General features: G+C 33.5%; 1 long non-coding RNA gene across 1 annotated transcript; it reads right to left on the reverse strand.

Moving 5' to 3' along the window:
- Window positions 1–7,133: 7,133 nt before the first annotated feature.
- Window positions 7,134–9,856, reverse strand: LOC121750818. The gene is made up of 3 exons (XR_006039944.1): window positions 7,493–9,856; window positions 7,339–7,425; window positions 7,134–7,251 (listed from the first exon to the last, which is right to left on the reverse strand). It is a non-coding gene; the product is annotated as an uncharacterized LOC121750818 (long non-coding RNA).
- Between the last annotated feature and the right edge of the window lie 4,560 nt (window positions 9,857–14,416).

The raw sequence follows: 14,416 nt of genomic DNA on the forward strand, positions 1-14,416 counted from the left end.
ACACAATCGGACATCTAGCAGCTCCCATTCCTATTTTAAGTGTTTTTAGGTAATATTTGACGCTTAATTTCGATTATTATTGTTATTTTGTGTATAATTTTGTGGATATAAATATATAGGGTTTATAATTATTGTCAATAGAATTAGGGTAATTTATTGTTGAATTTTGTTAACACAATTTCTCTAATCCACAAAAAAGTACTGAATTTTGTTGAATTGGTTATTGAACTTCGTTGAATATTGAATTTTGTTGAATTTAGTATTGAAATTTGCTTTGTTCCACGTACGTTTTTTCAGAGTATATGATGTTTTATTGTACTTATTTAGTAGGATTGATGGTGTTTGTGAGTTTATATTGGAAGGGGAAAATTATTGGTTTGGGTGTTGCTTACGATCCCCCTCGTGCAAAATCATTTATTATATTAAATGAAAGGATACCTTATTATCAGCTACTTTCAATGATATGTGAAAAAATGGGAATTGATATGAATGCATATACGATTGATTTAACATGGAGGCATCTTGTAGCTTTTAGTGGAGTGATCAATTTATATAGCTACACCAGTGGATGACAATTTGTTGGAGTATATGTTTGCTGAAAATCCTCGTCAAATTGAATTGTTTATTAAATATACTCCTTTTACTCCACTGCAATTTGAACCACCTACCATTATCATGACGTTGGGACATCTATGAGGGACGAACATCATAGTTTTGATGTCGGGACATCTAGGAGGGATGATGAACATCATAGCTTTGGATTCAACACATTTGGGAGGTATGTTATTGAACAACTAAATATACCAAATGTGACATTTAATGGATCTCATGGTTCTGATGGTTCTGATTGTCCTCTCCCCCCTCCAGACGACTCTCCGGATGTGTCAGATAATTTAGGTAGTTCTCAACCAAGTGATCCTTATTATAGTGAAGAATCATGTGAAGATTCTACAGGCGATGAGACACTTGATATGATGGTTGAGAACTGTGTACAATCATCTCTTCGTGGGGAACAACCTGTTCCCGACTATGTGCATGAAGGGTTATCATTTTTTCGATCATTACCATGTGAAGGCCGAGGTTACGTTTCAGATAACCATGGAGTGGGTGAAGAAGATGTGTGGTATTGGGATGAGGATAGTCTGAGACATATAGATATAGGAACGAAATTTGATAGCAAATTGCAATTAAAAACTGCTGTAACATTATGGTATGTGGGAACGGGTCGGATATATAGAGTTGTGGATAGTAAAACAAAAGGATGGCATGCAGTTTGTAAGGACCCAATTGGTCTGAATGATTATGGCAAGAGACACGACCAACGATACCTATGTAATTGGGAGGTTAAAGCAATGTTTAAGAAACGCGATGGTAGCTGGTCCATCAACTCATGGGTTGATCGTCATTGTTGTAAGGGAGATCACAATTCAAGAGAACATGCTAATCTTACATCATCCATGATTGCTCTCTGTATTCGGAATCAAATTGAAAACGATGTTGAATTCAAGCCTTTTGTGGTAGTTACATATGTTAGTATAAATTTCATGTGAAAATTAGCTACAAGAAAGCATGGTATGCTTGCAAAAAAGCTATTGAGCTTGTATATGGCGGGTGGGAGGGGTCATTCAGACAACTCCCGCTACCTAACTGGGTTGTAGAGTCAAAATCCTGGAACAATTGTTGCGTAGTTCCATGACCATATATTGAGTCAAGATATTAAAAAGGTATTCCGCTACATATTTTGGGCATTTGGGGCAACTATACAGGCGTTCCAACTAACAAAGTCAGTTTTATCAGTTGATGGGACTCACCTACATGGAAGACTAAAAGGTAAATTACTTGTTACTGTTGGTTATGATGCAAAAAAAATTGTTTGCATGTTGCTTTTGCTATTGTTGATGAAGAAACTACTGAGAGTTGGAATTGGTTTTTGAATCTTGTCACAGTGCATATTATAAAGCATAACAGGGAAGTGTGCATAATATCAGACAGACATCAAGGCATTAAAGTCATGCAGTCTAATGTGTGGAAAGAGGTACCAGTAGGTTATCACTGATTCTGTTTAGTGCACGTCAGAGAGAATGTGTTACAAAGACACAAAGGCCTCAAAGTGAAGAAATGGATAATGGGTGAAGCAATTGAGGAGTAGAGATATTGGAGTGCAAGACGTTCATTAGAAAATGTGAGTTTAGAAGCTCTGAGGTAACTCGAAATCACCATTGATAGATCCCAGTGGACTATTGCATACGACGGATTTCGTCGATGTGGTGAGACATGTACTAACATGTCCAAGTGTTATAGCAATGTGTTTTTGTCTACGAGGGAACTGCTAATTAGAGCTAATCATTGATATTACATTCTGGAGGACCATCAACTGGTTTGTTAACAGAACAACTGTAGCCCAACAATGTCAGACGTCTTTGACACTGTGGGCTTGGAGCTTATTTCAGAAGAAAATGACCGTCGAGGGAGACGTCACAGTGTTAAGACTGCAAGCATAGAGCTTAGAACTTATGAGGTGCTAACCTATCACAGAGTCATGTTGATTCCCGATACCATACATCTGTTTGGATTCACCAGTATACAGATATGTTGTTTTAGATAATTCTTATTCTTATATTATTATCATGTCTTATGGTTGCAATTATATACAGATGTGTTGCGTCCATTGAGACACCAAGATTATTGGTATGAACCTGAATGGACATTGGAATGTTCTCCAGCACAGCTACTTCCTCGTTCATGTGGTCGGTACAGAAGAGGCAGGATATGCAACCAAATGGATGAGTGCGAAGAAGATGAGCCAAGAGCTCCTCCTTGATGCCGCCATTGTGGAGAGACCAGCCACAATAGAAGAAATTGCACTAGAGGACGTGTTGTGTAGTCATATTATGTTTGAGAATCGTGTTTAAGACTTGACTTATTATGTTTGAGAATTGTGTTTAACACTTGACCTATTATGTTTGAGAATAGTATTTAACACTTGATTTATTACGTTTGAGAATTGTGTTTAACACTTGACTTATTATGTTTGAGAATTGTATTTAACACTTAATTTATTATGTTTGAGAATTGTGTTTAACACTTTACTTATTATGTTTAACCCTTGACTTATTATGTTTGAACACTTGACTTATTTTTCTTAATTTTGAATAACAATAGTCATTTAATATATACTATACTCAAGTTTACTAGGACATAGTAATATAACTTTACATGTATAACAATTAATGGATACGATGTGAACAATATATTTGTTCCCAATTTGAATTAATATTTTAATATTTTTTTATTGAGTTTTTAATTTGTTTTAGTACTTTTTATTTAAAATAAGAGTTGGAGTATATATGAGATCGGGTTTTCCATGTTTAGTTGGGCTTTTTTACCTTTTAGATTGATCGATTTGAGAAAAAAACCCAATATTTTGTATTATACTCCCTCCGTCCATGAAAAATAGGGCTATTCTATTTTTATCCCTTATTTTAGAAAAATGATAATAAATAGTTCAAATGGATAGAAAAAAAATAAGAGAGAGAATAATATAGAGAAGTCTCTTGTCTATATTATTTTCTCTCTTACTTTCTTTCTCACCACTTTAACTATTTATTATCATTTTTTTTAAAATGAGGGATAAAAATAGAATAGCCCTGTTTTTCGTGGACGAAGGGAGTAATTGATTCATGCAAATTAAGTATTGATACACTTTTTGGAAATGAAAGATTAGATCCAAAGTCATTTATTTCAGTTCTTTTGTATGTCATGTATAGTCTATAAACATTTGATATGCAACATTTTTCAAAAATGCAGTGTTCGTAGTACAATCAGGAGCATGTGATGAAAAATTTCAAAAAGCAAAAGTTTTGTTAGATTCAAATAAATAACACATATAGACCAATGGTTGTAAATATAATAGAGTGAACTTCATAAATGGTGTCTGATCTTTCACTTTTGCACATAAATGGTATCTGATCTTTATTTTATATCATTTATGGTACCTGATGTAATTTTCACCCCAAAATGCCCTCTAAACAAATACATTTTCCCATTTGTGTCATTGAGGATATTTTGGTCATACACAAAACTAGTCCCAAAAGTGATATCTTCTCTCATTCTATTCACTCTTTATACTATTATTATTAATCAATATTAATATTATTATTGTGATGTTATAAATTAATAATTTATTTAATTTTAGTATCTTTCAAATATACTTAATTAAAATTATAGTTATAATTATATTTATTTATTATTATTATTATAATATTACTGTTATAATACTAAAAACTAGTATTAATTAATAAACAATTAAGTATAGTTACTTAAATTATGAATATATATAATATTATAATAATAACTATTATTATTATTATTTTATATCAAATGAATAAGTAATCAATATAGCCATAATAAAAATTTAAAATTGTGAATTGTATTCATAATGATATAAACAATTGAATATTTTTAGTTAGGTGTTTCAACCCTAAAATGGGTATAAAGTAATTTAATTAAAAATATTCAATTGATTTAATTTGTTTAAATAATTAACTTAATTAGGTGATTTATTCTTGATTTATATTATAAATGCAATTAGATGTATATATAAAATACTAAAAAGAAAGAAGAAAAAGAAGAGAAAAGAAAAAAGAGGAAACATAAACTAAAGAGAAAAAGAAAGGAAGATATAATACTAAAAAGAAAGAAAGAAGAAGATAAAGAATAAAAAAAGAAATAAGAAGAAATCATATGTTTGGTACTATTTAATTGAAATTTCCAAAAATATCTTCCATAACCAAAAAAATCACATATTTGGTTCTTAGGGTTATTTTTGTCACAGGGTACCGAAAACGATATAAAATAAAGATCAGGTACCATTTATGTGCGAAAGTGAAAGATCAAGTACCATTTATATAGTTCACTCAATATAATAAGCTATCGATGAGAGAAAAATGCAAAAAACTTATCTTTTGTAATACTTAAAAAAAGCATACACAAATTATAATTTTATGCAAATTTTTGTTGAAGTATAAATTAACAAAATTCTTGAAGTATATTATGCATGATTTGAATGACTTGAAATATTATATTTTTCATTTTAGAAGGTTTACTTGAGTACGAGATTTAAGAAAATGTTGTTAAAAGAGTTAGTGGAAAGAGAAAGTAAAGTATGAAAAAGAATAAAATAGAAAAGTGAAAAGATAATGAGAAAATAAAGTAATAGAGGAAAAATGAAAATGACTCAAATGGAATATCTAAAAAGGGAATATGCGACTTTAACTTTTTTTTAAAAAATTCGACAGAGTTTACCCTATTTATTAATCAAACCACCCGTAATAAAACCATATAAACTAAGTACAAACACATCGCACAAAAAAAATAAAACACAATACAAAAAAAATCCAACAACATAATCACGACGACTTGTTAAATGTTGAATGTTGAATGTTGAATGTAAGCCATATTCTCAATTGCCCAATTCTTCTTCGATTTTCCACGACGATTTGTTTTGAAATGATCTTCATTGAAACCCCAATCACGCATTTCTGGATAGAAAGGAGTCCCTCCAAATTACTGCACAACATGCTCAGGCTCATGTGCCTCGACAATAGCCCAACACACCATGTACGTCACTTATCTGTTGGGGTTTGGTGCCCCTTGCACAACGAAGACTGGTACATAACAAATAAATCAGATAAGAATCTATTTGATCGATTATGAGATTAATCAATTCACATGTTAAACAGATGATTACATGCTAGAACGCAAATAATTCATGCTTAAAGAAAGTAAATCCTAGAACATGAATTCTACAATTTAAAGTTACCGATTTGATTCTCCAAAGAATCGTCAATTGCTTGCGCCTTCTCCACGTGATGATCTTCAATACTAGACCACAGATCTTCTGACTGGTTCCCGAACTGTATCTCAATATCAGGGTGGGCTGATCTTATCAAAATACTAGAACTCGAATAAAGAAGACAGAAAAAATCCTCACGAAGACGAGCTGAAATTCTCATGGAGGAGAAAAATCATGAAAAATAGTCCCCTACTCTTTTTAGGAGTGGACGAATTTTTTCATAAAAATTCAAGTCTGTTTTATGTCTCCTTTATTCTCCTATTTATAATAGTTACATATTGGGCTCAGTCGGAGATCTATGGAAGGTTTTGGATATGGTCTCCCCCAATTAGCTTTATACTAATTAAATTGAACCCATAATTTAATACAAACTTATATTGGAATGTTACGAGTAGCCACTACAGAAGTAATATTGCACTGCCCATCCAAATCCGAAATTATAAGTAATCCGGGTTTCCGTTTTGTTTGTCGTTTATTTCCCGCGCTTAAGATAGAAATGTCCATTAATTAATTAATATCTGCTATGGACTTAATTAATTAACATCTTATTAATTTCAAGAGTGGACTTAGCAAGAAACACTTATTTATTATTCATGGAATAATTAAATTCCAATTGCCACTTTCCGAATAATAAAAACTTGTTCGAGCTCCTCTTGGGGACATTATCAAACCAAACTCACTAGGCGCGCGATTTAACATAATAGCAATCCTAGCACCGCTAGATATTAATCACCACTACCCAATATATCAGGATTATTGGGTTGTGAAACCCGCACCATTTGATAAGTCAAAGTAGTGCATAATCAATATCGTATGCTCAATGCTAACGTATGTTGATTAAGAAATAGTTGTTTATCAAGACCTAGTCTTCCAATAAATAGCATGAAGACATGTCTTGTTGTTCGATCCGTTCAATGCTATACCACACCAATGTCATCTTATTTCAGTAAGGCTTAGAAATAATCGGACTGACATTGCAACGTTTCCTGATAGGTAGCCAAAGCATATCTACGTTGTGAAATTCTTCTTTCTCTTTTGCAAAGCATTGCATAGAACCGACCGTGTTATCTTAAAGTGGACGACGCCCACAACTGGTTCTACTAAGCAAAAGACTTAGACTTTGTTTACTTCTTATGCATTTAAAAGTTCATAAAACATCTTATAAATGCACAAGCAAACACAATGTAGTAATGATGGTGATTCTATTCGTGCGTAACTGCTCGAATAATACCGAATCGGGTTAAAAGTGGATTGTAGAGTTTTTCGTATACAAGCAAGATTCTATTCGTGCTCGAAACATTCTTTTCAGTATACCAAACCTAACATTATCCCCATGTGTTGTTTATCTCGAGGCACATGTTTGGCAATTGACGATCCACGTATGACATCCAAATAAACTACAACAACAATTATCCATCAAACTATTAGACAAACACATATAAATCAATGAACACAAATATATATGAAAACATTATTTATTTTACCTGGCTATTTTGGAGTAATGATAACTATCCACGATAATGTTGAACAGAATTTTGGGCGATTTGTTTATTAAATATGAGCCAATCCACCTACAATACAATTTTTTTTTTAATATGATGTCATTAAATACACAAAATACTTAAACAATAAACTTACATCGATGCACATGGACTGTTGTCCGTATGCATACGTGCATCACAAAATCAGGTCTCAAAGTGGGCATTCTCTCCCACACCCACAGTTGTAGGAGCTGTAGGAGTACTGTCGGACCTCCAATGTCTTTCCTTTTACCCATGAAAGCCTCACAAAGATTATGATATAAGGTAGCAAGTGCAGCACTCGCCCAACAAATCATAGAGGCAACCTCAACATCCCGAATTATGGTCAACCACATCAGAGGTATCTTACACCCTAAGCCATCGGGTTACCCTGCAATAGCACAAGCACAATCATACGTGCCCGTTGAATGTAGGCTTTATCTTCTAGATCATCATCTAACGGTTCCCTCGCGATCCTATTTATTAGAGCCGATGCCAAAATACCGTTTTCCTTCATCTCACTTTGATGTGGATAGAAGCCCAACAGTTCACCACATAGATTCTCCCACCCGTATTCACATAACCATTACCTGTAAAAGGAAATCCATCTACACGTAGACCCCATAACACTTGAACGTCATGTAAGGTAACAGTAGCTTCTCCTACAGGAAGATGGAAGGTATGTGTTTCTGGCCTCCAACGTTCAACCAATGTTGTTATCAAAGCATAATCTACATCTAGAGACTTGCCACAATAATAAACTTCACCAAAACCAAATCTGCAGACATAATCAATCACATGTCTGTAATGATTATCTATTTCCAAAAATGCCCCACAAAGCGTCGAATATTGAAAGAAGGTGTTTCCTCATCTGCCCACGTCTTACGAGATATGTGGCTATGCTGATATCGCAATACAGAAGGATCTTCTGGTCCATAACGCGACATCCTAATAAAAACAACAATTAACAACATATTCACTTATAAACCAAAAATTCTACTCCCTCCGTTCCATAGTAATAGAGTCACTTTGCCATTTTGATACGTTCCATAGTAATAGAGTCATTTCCCTTTTTAGTAAAAGTAACACATTTCTCCACACATACTTTACTCTATCTTACTTTATTCTCTCTTCATCTCTCTGTCTTTTTCATTTTCAACTTTATTCTCCCTTTACTTAACTCACCTAATACAATTTTGTTAATCTCTGTACCGAAAAGAAACGTCTCCATTACACTATGAAACGGATGGAGTATAAAAATATGAATCAAAGTTTGATATTCTAACCATAAATCAAAATTTCATACAACACAAATAAATAGAATCACTTAAAAAGATGACCAAGATGACCCATACTTAAATGTAAACACCTTTTATATCTAATTTATTCTCTCTCTTTTACTTTACTCCCTACTTCACACATAAAATAAAATTGCATAAATTCTCGTACCGCCCAATGAATGGATCATCTTCCTTACGACGGAGGGAGCAATTTATAAAGAAATCACATATAAAGAAATTTTTGGGTCAAATATCACTAGAGATTGCCATTAACCTGGCAAACAAGCACAGGCACGATACCACCTATTTTAACTAAATTTTCAGTTTAGATCAAGTAGCATAGTATCATCACCTCAAAAACACGAATTAATTTTATAATCATTAGAACTCCATATTCAAGTTCCTTAGGAGGGACATACACATCAAATAGAATCAACTAAAAACACAAATATCATCTAAATATCATTACTGACATTGAACTGGCTCAGTGAGTTTCTTGTCGTCACTCATCTGTTACATGCTCACACGTTCCCCAATTTACACTAGCATAGTATCATCCATCTTGAAGTGTATATACCAAATTCTCAATATAATTCATGATATCCTACCAATCTTAACTAGGTTAGTATAAATTCAGCCCTCAAATTCAAGTACGTGAGTCCTCTCAAATTCTGAACCCTTTCACCACAAATTCTTCAAAATACAAGACATACACATTTTAGAACATAGAATCGAAAACTAAATTAAAATTTGACCTAAAATTAAAACCTCAAATTCAAAATGCATTTCAAAGGACTCATCCACTTAGACTCTCTTCTAAGATATTTTTCACAAAATGGAAACTGGTATACCAAAAAAATCAAAAGCAATAGCAAAGGTGCAGAGCATTTTAGAACATAGAATCGGAAGCAAATACTCAAATTCATATAGAATTCAGTTATATATGAATACATAAATCTAGAACCAAACTAGAATGAAATATGTGAATACAAACATAAAACGGTAGAATTCGAAGTATAAAAAAGCACAATATTACAGTGTGTGAAAATTTTCCAACGCCGTCCATTCCGATAAGTGTGATGGCTCATCTCTTTCAATTTGAAATTGATAATATAATCTGACCATCATTCCATCTAAATAAATATAGAAAAAAAATTAGGTTGGCCTACTTCTACTTCCTCTGGAGGAATATCTCTCAAGTTGAGAAAGAATTTGATCTTTGGAATGCATTGTATAATTGCTGCGAATTCTTAAATACTCTCCTCGTTCCATAATAATATAATCATTTTATCATTTTAGTACGATCCATAGTAATAGAGTCATTTCTTTTTTAGTAAAACTCAACACATTTCTCCACACCTACTTTACTTTCTCTTACTTTATTCTCTCTTTATCTCTCTACCTTTGTCATTTTCCGCTTTATTCTTCATTTACTTAACTCACCTAATGAAATTTTTGTTAATCGCTGTCTCAAAAAGAAACGTCTCAATTACTATGAGACGGATTAGATTTTAGTTTCGAGAGAAGAGGTCTATGAAATAATTGAGTCAAAAGTCCGTAAAAAAGCACTACAAATTCAGACATTGGAATCCACAGCATTGACCACAATAATGGAGGGGCAAAAAGCCATGACTAGTGTCGGATGAAGGTTGGATATAATAATAGAGTAAATTTTTAATTTTATTTGATCATTTGAAGAGCCATTATAACTTTGTACGATCTTTCAAAATAATTACTTCCTTCGTCAGCGAAATGTTATGCAGTTTTTCATTTCGGTCCGTCCGTGAAATATTATCCACTTTGTTTTTTTTCCATTTTTGGTAAATGGTCTCTACTTTCCACTAACTCATTACACTCACATTTTATTTTAAAACTAATATATAAACGTGGGACCTACATTATACTAACTTTTTCCATTCAATTTTCTTCACATTTCTTAAAACTCGTGCCGAGTCAAACATGGACAATATTTTGCGGACGGATGGAGTATTTGAATTTATGAAGAAGAAGTAAGGAAAGAAAGTAAATATAATATGAAAACCATTTTTTATATTCCTTTATTTCATAAGAATATACATTTTTCTTTTTTAATTCAACCCATAAAAATTTAACTGGAAAGTAAATAGAATGTAGAACCTATTTTTAATATTGTACTCCCTCCGTCCCTGAAATTTTATCACATTTTTCTATTTCCGTCTGTCCCATAAACTTTGTCACGCTTCACTTTTTACCATTTTTTGTAGTAGACCTCACATTTCACTAATTTATTCTCACTCCCATTTTATTATAAAACTAATACTCGAAAAGAAGGACTTACATTCTACCAACTTTTTCAATTCACTTTCTATTACATTTCTTGGCAAAATGAATCTTTAAATGGTGTACGGAAGGAGAAACAACCTAAAAAAATGAAATAAAGTAAATAATTCTGCAAATCGTGAATAATTCAAAATGGCAAAATGGGTGTTTAAATAGTGGAAGGAGTGAGTAACAACCTAATGAGGAAACATTAGTTGTACTATCCATGCACTGGCATCATTCCCTCTTTATCAATCTTTCATCATTTTCTCAAGAGCACGAACTTAGCAACGATGCTTGCTGGATTGCTGAATTAATACTTACCTGAAATATCATATCGATCACGTTTCTCCAAGGGTCTTCATTTCTTACAACGAATCCTGTTTCTTGTCTTTGGCATCATTATTAGAGTTTGTATACTAAAAATCACCTTTCGAGTGATTGAATACTGTAAAACTCTTTATTTTATTTTCCAATGGATGAAACAGATTATTTTTTTCATAATGTTGTTATATTTTACATTTAATGGATATTTATTGTATGTTTAAATGTATAAGTAACTTAACAAAGTCTAAGTCTTTGGTTTAGTAGACCGGTTGTGGGCGTCGTCCACTTTAAGGTAACACGGTCAGTTTTGAACAAAGAAAAATAAGAATTTCACTACCCAGATAGGCCTAGACTACCTATCGTGAAAGGTTGCAATGTCAGTCCGCATATTTCTAAGCTTTACTGAAATAAGTTGACATTGGCGTGGTAGAGTACTGAATTGGATCTAATAGCGAGACAAGTCTTTATGCTATCTACTGAAAGACGAGGTCATGATAAATTATTTATTTCTTAATCAATGTACGTCAGCATTAAGCATACGGTATTGATTATACACTACTTTGACTTACCAAATGGTGCGGGTTTTTCGCAACCCAATAATCCCGGTATATTGGGTAGTGGTGATTAATATCTAGCGGTGCTAGGATTGCTATTATATTGAATCGTGCGCGAGGTGAGTCTCGTTTGATAACGTCCTCAAGAGGAGCTCGAAACAAGGCTTTATTATTCAGAACCTAGATTGTTGGAGTTTGATTACTCTATGAATAATAAATAACCGTTTCTTGCTAAGTTCACTCTTGGAATTAATAAGATGTTAATTAATTAATTGACGTTTCTATCTTAAGCGCGGAAAATGAACGACAAACAAACGGAAACCCGGATTACTTATAATTTCGGATTTGGATGGGCAGTGCAATATTACTTCTGTAGTGGCTGCTCGTAATATTCCAATATAAGCTTGTATTAAATTATGGGTTCAATTTAATTAGTAAAAAGCTAATTGGGGGAGGCCATATCCAAAAACCTTCCATAGATCCCTGACTGGACCCAATATGTGACTTAATATAAATAGGAGAATAAAGGAGACAGAAAATACATTTAATTTTATTGCTAATTTTCGTCCCCCTCTCCTATACTGTGAGGGACGAAATTTTCCCTTCAGCTCTCCTCCGTGAGATAGAATTTCTGTCTTCTTTATTTAAGTCCTAGTATTCTGGTGAGATCAACCCACATTGATATCAGCATACACTCCGGGAACCTATCAGAAGATTTGTGGTCTAGTACTCAACATCTTCACGTGGAGAAGGCGCGAGCCATCTTCGATTCTTTAGAGAATCCCCAAGGTAAAATGGCTAATCTGTAGAAAACATGTTTTAGGTTTCAATTACACTAAAGCATGATTTAATTCAAGTTATGAGCATGATACATGAGATAATTGCACGAATAGAATTTGTCTAAATAATCTGCTAAATAGATCAAAATTATTATGTAATTGATTTATGTATGCTTCCGCTGCCAACCCCTTTAATCATCACATCTAAAATCAGTTGATACGTGCAATTATCTCATGTATCATGCTCATAACTTGAATTAAATCATGCTTTAGTGTAATTGAAAATATTCAATTACTACTTTTTTTTTACTTATTCCACGTAACAATTCCTACAATCTCATGGCACTCAAGAATGTAGACATATATAGAGGGACAAAACGAGTACTTCCTCCGTTCCACAGTATTAGAGGCATTTCATTTTGAGCACTCGTTTTGAAAAAATGATAATAAATGGTTATAGTGGAGAAAAAGTAAACTAAGATAGAGAATAATGTAGAGAAGAGTATTATCTACCATATTCTCTATCTTACTTTACTATTTCTCTACTTTAATCATTTATTATCATTTTTCTAAAATGAGTACTCAAAATAAAATGCTTCTATTACTTTGGAACGGATGGAGTAGTTTTTATTAAATTCTAGTTACCTCCGTCGATCATTCTTTAAATGCACGCCTTCTCAAAACGGACAATCCTCTACTATTTATTCTTCCTTTCTCCATAACTATCCACATAAGAAACTATAAAAAAAACGCTGATACCAGGGAACAGAAAGTTTGGATAAAGAAACTTGAGCTCGTAACATCCTAATAAAAAATTAAAATTATTTCTGATAATATATATTCGGCAACAATTTTAAAGCCCCATAAGTATTCTTCCAAGGTTTTGCTGACATTGGTTAGAGGCATTTACCGGTGGCATCTCAAAGTTATGAGCGTCTCTATTTCCATACAGATTCAACCAGTGTTGTCAAAATGTCGTTCGGGTCGCTGGGGTCGCCCGGGTCACCTGGGTCGAGACCATCACCGCCCCAACATGGGTGGGTTGATCGAGATACAGGGTAGCCGACTGGGTCGAGTGGGTCGCCTGGGTCGAGTGAGTCGCCTGGGTCGCCCTAAACACATGCTATCTCTGATTTTCTCAAATCTCTCACATGTTTTCTGACTCTCTCAATCACAATTCTCTATATATATGCATGCACCACATCAAACTTTTCAAACCTACTTTCTACACTTTAGAATTCGGCCTCTTCACTCCTAAACAAATAAACAATTCAAAGATCTGTTGCTGCCACCCTTCATATATTCCTTTGTTTTGATATTTTCAGACAATGGTTTCAATTATTTATTGTGTTATGACTTATGAATTGTTTTGATATTTTGATCATTTCTATTTTCCATTTTATCTCTATTCACATGAATTGCGTCTACATTTATATTATTTGATATATTCTAAACATTAGAGCAATATATTTATTTTATTTAATATTAAAAAGGCAAAAAAATTAACCTAGCTTTGTGGGTCTCTCGACCCCGTCGACTCGTCGACCCGCGACCCGAATTTTCACCCCATCGACCCGGTGCGCCCCGCGACCTTAACAACACTGGATTCAACCCGCCATTTACAGTTTCATAGATTGGATTATTTTGCCTCTGTCCACCTTCACCATCCAACCCTTCCTCACTTTTGTGTTCACCTGCTCGCCCGATTCCAACACCGAGGTCAAGGCTAATCGAACTACTGCTATCATGCGCCCTCGTCTTAGATGTTCCTGTATATCCCGTAGTCCCAGCCAGTTCTTGGCTG

This window comes from Salvia splendens, chromosome 10 (genome assembly GCF_004379255.2).
Source record: "Salvia splendens isolate huo1 chromosome 10, SspV2, whole genome shotgun sequence".
NCBI classification, from domain to species: domain Eukaryota; kingdom Viridiplantae; phylum Streptophyta; class Magnoliopsida; order Lamiales; family Lamiaceae; genus Salvia; species Salvia splendens.